The following is a 5,886-nucleotide window of genomic DNA, read 5'->3' as shown; positions in this document are numbered from 1 at the left end:
AGAGTGCGGTGGTGCTCCTGCCGAGGGTTCGGATCCCACGTACAGACCGGGTCCCGCTCACTGGCTGAGCGAGGTGTGGGAGCAGCACCAAGGATTGCGATCCCGTTGCCGGTCCCAGTCCGGTACGGGCGCGACACTGAGGGTTGCAATCTGTTGCCGGACACGAAAAAAGACAAAAAGGGGAAAAAAAAAAATATGTTGAGAAAATGGTAAAAAAAAAAAGCCTTAAAAAGCAAAAAATAAAAAATTTAATATCAAACAAAGGCTAAGTAAACAGAATATCATGCAGCCATTAAAAAGTTAACTGTGTGTGTGTGTGTGTGTGTGTGTGTGTGTGTGTGTGTGTGTGTGTGTGTGTTTGGCTGGCCAGTTTGAAAAAGAGGAGTATTAGCAAGAGTAACAGGGTCAGGAGAGGCAGCTTGGCATAGCTCATTGCAAGACATACCTCTTGGGCATCTATTCTAAGCCAGAAACTATTCTAGGCACTGAGGGATACAGCAATGAACAGGCCAGACTGGGTCCTTGCCCTCATGGAGCTGACATTCTGGAGAGAATGACGGTCAATAAATGAAAAAATAGGTAGATAATTTCAGACAATAATTGATTCAGGATATGCTCAACCACCTGTAATAGAAAATCCCAGTCGAACTGGTTTATGTTTATAAGGGTTATTTCTTATGGACTAAATTGTATCCCTCCCAAATTCATATTGAACTCCTAACCCCCAGCACTTCTGAATGTGGTTGTATTTGGAGATGTAGCCTTTAAAGAGTTAATTAAATTAAAATGAGGTCATTGGGGTGGGCCTTAATCCAATTGGATCGGTGTCCTTTATAAGAAGAGGAGATTAGGACACAGACAGGTACAGAGGGATGACCATGCAAAGACACAGGGAGAAGATGCCATCTACAAGCCAAAGAGAGAGGCCGCAAGAAACGGACACTTTGATCTTGGACTTCTAGCCTCCAGAATTGTGAGAAAATAAACTTATGTTATTTAAGTCACCCAGTCTGTGGTACCTTGTTATGACAGTAAAACTAATACGCCCACCCTACAAACTCCTGCAGCAAACAGCTCCAGGCTTGATTCATTCTGGGGCTCACAGCTTCATCAAGGACCCGTGTTCCTTTCACCCTTCTGCTCTGCGACTCTCTGCGCCTGGTCCTCAGCACCCTGTGTAGTCATAAACTGGTTTTTGGAGTTCCAGGAGTCACACTCACACAGGATGACATTCCGTGGAAGGAAGGAGGAACTGTTTCATGCTATGCATCTCCTTTTCAGAAAAATGACATTTTTTCCCCAGAAGCCACCCAATAGATTCCCCTCACATTTCATTGGCCAAAATGTCCTCACATGCCCAGTCCCATAGCAAGCACTGGCAAAGCAGTTGGGAGTACCATAATTGGCTTAGACTAATTAGGATTTACTCCTGAGATGAGTATGTCTAGGAATAGTCACCCAAACAAAATCCGAGTTCTATCAGCAAGGAGGAAGGGGAAATGGTTGTTAGGAAGGCAGCCAACAGCGTCTGCTATGGAGTGCTCTGCAGAGAATAAAAACAGGCTGATGTGGTGGAGGGGCGGGGTAAAGGGGACGGTGTGAGGGAGGTCAGGGAAGGCCTCTCTGAGAAAGTGACGTCTCAGAGAAGCTGATACCTGATTGATCAGAAGGAGCCAGCAAGCAAAAACTTGGGACCAAAGCATTCCAGGCAGTGAAACTGCAAAGGCCCAGAGGCAAGAACAGTTTTGCTGTGTTCCAGCATCAGAAGGAAATACAACTGCACTATCTTTAATTAGACCTTCCCCTCCCTCCCCTCCCTCCCCTCCCTCTCTCTCCTCTCCTCTCCCCCTCTCTGTCTCAGTCTCCCTAGAAAGGGGCTTAATGCAGATCATCTGTCACCTCCATGTGCCTGAGTCATCACCAGGAGTGGACACCAGCCTGCCTGCTGCCATAAGGATGGCAACAAGAGCAGGAAGCCTAGAATGACTGGGCAGGTGTTCTCTTCCCAGAATGATGGGAAAACTCCACAGGGAAGCCTGTCCACGTGTCCTGGTGAACAAGTACCACAGAACTTTGGACCTTATTGGAAGAGAATTTACAGAGCTTGAAAAAGAGGAGCTGCAAAGAAGACCTAAGCCTCAAGGACTTGGAGAAACTTGTGCCCAGGTCCTCTAAGGCAGGTAAATTTCACATGCCAGCTGTCCACGTCCTCCTCCACCTCATTCACATCACTTCTGCCTGGGCAGGGAGAGCGGAGAGTGTGGGGAGTAGACCCCAGTCTCTCAGTGCAACTCCAGAGTACGAGTCCAGCATCAGGGAAGAGGCGTGGCCTCACCCAATGCCAGGCTGGAAGGGACACCGGAGGTCATCTGTCCACCTGCTTCACTTATTATTTGTCTTTTCTTACTTAGAAATATTTCTTTATATTCTCATTATTAAAGCAATCATAAATAGTGTAAGAAAGGTAAAGCCCCAGTTGGAGGGCTGGCCCGTGGCTCACTCGGGAGAGTGCAGTGCTGATAACACCAAGGCCACAGGTTCGGATCCTATATAGGGATGGCCGGTTCGCTCACTGGCTGAGCGTGGTACAGACCACACCAAGTCAAGGGTTAAGATCCCCTTACCTTGGGCCAGCCCGGTGGCGCACTGCTACAGTGCGCCGCTTGGGAAGCGCGGTGGCGCTCCCACCGAGGGTTCGGATCCCACATACAGACCGGCCGCTCACTGGCTGAGCAAGGTGCGGGAGCAACACCGAGGGTTGTGATCCCGTTGCCGGTCCCAGTCCGGTACGGGCGCGACACTGAGGGTTGCGATCCGTTGCCGGTCACGAAAAAAAAAAGACAAAAAAAAAAAAAAGATCCCCTTACCGGTCATCATTAAAAAAAAAAGGCCCCAGTTGGTACATTGGTACAATCACCATGGGAAAATAACTTTACCTAGTCAAGTTAAATATGTTCATATCTTGTGGCCCAGTAATTCCACTCCTAGGTATATACCCAGAGAAACTCATATACACTTGCACCCAGAGGATGTGTAAAAGAACAGTCATGATGATAGAAGAACACCATTCCTAGGAGCACAAAACTGGCAATGATCCAAATTCCATCAAAAAGAATACCTATATATATTTTGGAATTTGAGTGTTTATACCATGGATTATTATACACGTCAGTGAAATGAGTGAATGATTGCTGCCTCATCAGCATGGTTGAAACTTACTACACAATATTGATTGATAAAAGCTAGCTAGAAAATACAGTATGGTTCCAATTATATAAATTTCAGGGCCGGCCCATGACTCACTTGGGAGAGTGTGGTGCTGATAACACCAAGGCCATGGGTTTGGATCCCTATATAGGGATGGCCGGTTCGCTCACTTGGGAGACAGTGGTGCTGACAACACCAAGTCAAGGGTTAAGATCCCTTTACTGGTCCATCTTAAAAAAAAAAAAAAATTTCAAAGACAAAATATTATTTAGGGGTACATATATGTGGGAAACTATGAAGAAAGTGGAGAGAAGCAGTTCCCACTGGGTAGAGGAAGGAAATGGGACACACCTGGGAAGGGGCCCCCAGGGGTGTCAAAGGCATTGTTATTCTGCTACCTCTTAAGTTGGGTGGAAGCTACATTGATGGTTGTCTTGGTCCATTTGTGCTGCTATAATAGAAAACCACAGACTGGGTCATTTACAAAGGACATATTTATTTCTCACAGCTCTGGAGACTGGGAAGTCCAAGATCAAGGTGCTGGCATCTTGTTTCTGGTGAGAGTCTTCTTGCTGTGTCCTTACATGGCAGAAAAGAAAAAGAAGGGATGGCCAGTTAGCTCACTTGGGAGAGCATGGTGCTGATAACACCGAGGTCAAGAGTTCAGAACCTCCTTAACCAGCCAGTTGCCAAAACAAAAAACTCAAAACCACAAGAGCAAAAGGGTGTAAACCTGCTCCTGCAAGCCCTTTTTATAGCAGCATTAATCTGTTCGTGAGGGGGGGGGCAGAACTCTCATGATCTAAACACCTCCCCTCAGGTCTCTCCTCCCAACACTGTTTCACTGGGGATTAAGTTTCAACATGACTGTTAGAGGGGACAAAAATATTGAAACCATAGCATGGTCAATCTATAAAATTATTTTTTAAAGAATTTCTGCTTCTGGGAAGATGGAGTAGACATACTTTTTCCCTCTTTCTCCCACTAATGCAACTGAAAGCCCTGGACATTATGTATAAAAGAAATATAAGAAGACTCTGAAGGGTGGAGAGAAGCCAATCCAGCTAGAGACCTCAGGACCCAAAGCTTACTCCCTGAATTTTCTTTTTCCTCATCTGTCCCAGAGGTGGAGCTGAGGAAGCCAGCAACCCGGAAACATGAATGGGCACAGACAAAAAATATCCCAACAAAAGCTTGCCCTCTCCAGCCAAAAGACCAGGAAATGGATGGCTTAGGAAGACAGAAAACTTTTAACTATTGCTCTACTCCAGTGAAAAAACTGGAGCACTCACAGTCTGGGGGAGGAGAATGTTTCAGGCTCTTTTGGTGACAAAGAACAGAGATTCCTTCAAGAGAAGCCAAGGTGGGGAGTGTTGCTGAAAGAAGAACCCAGGAGAAGCCCAGCAGAGGAGCCTCAAGAAAGCCAGACACTGAAGCAGTCCTCTTTCTCTCTTCCTCAAATCTCATGGCCTCTCTGTGTCTCAGACAGTCTGCCCTTTCTTCCCACATTCTCCTTGCCTTTGCATGGTCCGACCTTGAACATGACCCCATGGGTTTGCCCACCCACAGCTGTTCTACATGAAGACAATTCTTGAGGCAGTCTTTCTTTCAGCTTCTGTCTCTGCTGCTAATTGGCTTAGTCTCTCAATTTTCCAATTCCAAATTCCCAACAAAGAAATCTTACCCACTCAGTTTATCTTTTTGAGGCAGCTGCAGGTCACAGGTTGCTGGGCAGCCTATGGATGGCTGTACTTGGTTCAGTACCCAGTGGCTCTGGCCCAATTAACTGTGGGTAGGGGTAGGAGGGTCTTGTCCAAAACATGGCTCCTTCAGTACCTGTGAGAGCAAGCGTTTCACCAGAAGGGGACATGGAAGGGTGGGTCCTTGAAATATGTCAAGTAGAGAGGTAAACAAGTAAACACATAAATCATAGCAAACTACAGTCAGTGCCAAACACTGAGCCAACCTTCAGCTGAATCCTGGCCTGGAGTAGTCAGGAGAAGCGTCATAGAGGACAAGGTAATCTGACAGAGAAGCAGGTGTCTGCCTAGGAAATATGGAAAGGAAGGCATTCCAGAAGGAGGAATAAGGGGGTAAATACCAGCTGTTGTAAAAGGTGATGGCTGGCTCAGAGCACAGGGAGACATTCAGGGAGCCTGTAGTGAGAATGCGCTGGTAGCGATGATGGCAGAGACACTGAGAAGATAGGGTGGGATTAAACTGCTAGTGACTTGTATGCTGAGCTGGGGAGTTGGGGTTTTATCCCACAGGCAATGGGAAGCAGGGAGATGACGTGATCTGATGTTTTTTGGATTCAGGCTCCATGTTGCACATAGAATCACCACTTCCTGCAGTGGTTGGGCTCTGCTGCAACAGCAGGGCTATTGCACTGGGCTTTTATCCCCTTAGGGAATAGTCTTTCTTTGGGCAGGGGCCTTCTGCTCCCTTCCAAACTCACCAGAAATATCTATACATATCCCCAATTGTGGATGGGGTTCAAGTAGGTACCCAGGAGGAGAGTTTTGCAGGACTTTTGGCCTGAGAAGTGGGCACTCCATCTCTAGGAAGACAGTGAGCTCAGTAGCAGTGTAAATGTTAGATCAGAGGGGAACTTGGAAGAAGAAGGGTCAGCTAGACACCTTCTATAAAAGACGAGATCCAGGCAAGAGGTAAAGACAT

Source organism: Galeopterus variegatus, unplaced genomic scaffold, assembly GCF_000696425.1.
Source record: "Galeopterus variegatus unplaced genomic scaffold, G_variegatus-3.0.2 Scaffold1050, whole genome shotgun sequence".
In the NCBI taxonomy this organism is placed as follows: Eukaryota; Metazoa; Chordata; class Mammalia; order Dermoptera; family Cynocephalidae; genus Galeopterus; species Galeopterus variegatus.
Note: the sequence above shows the minus strand (reverse complement) of the source record.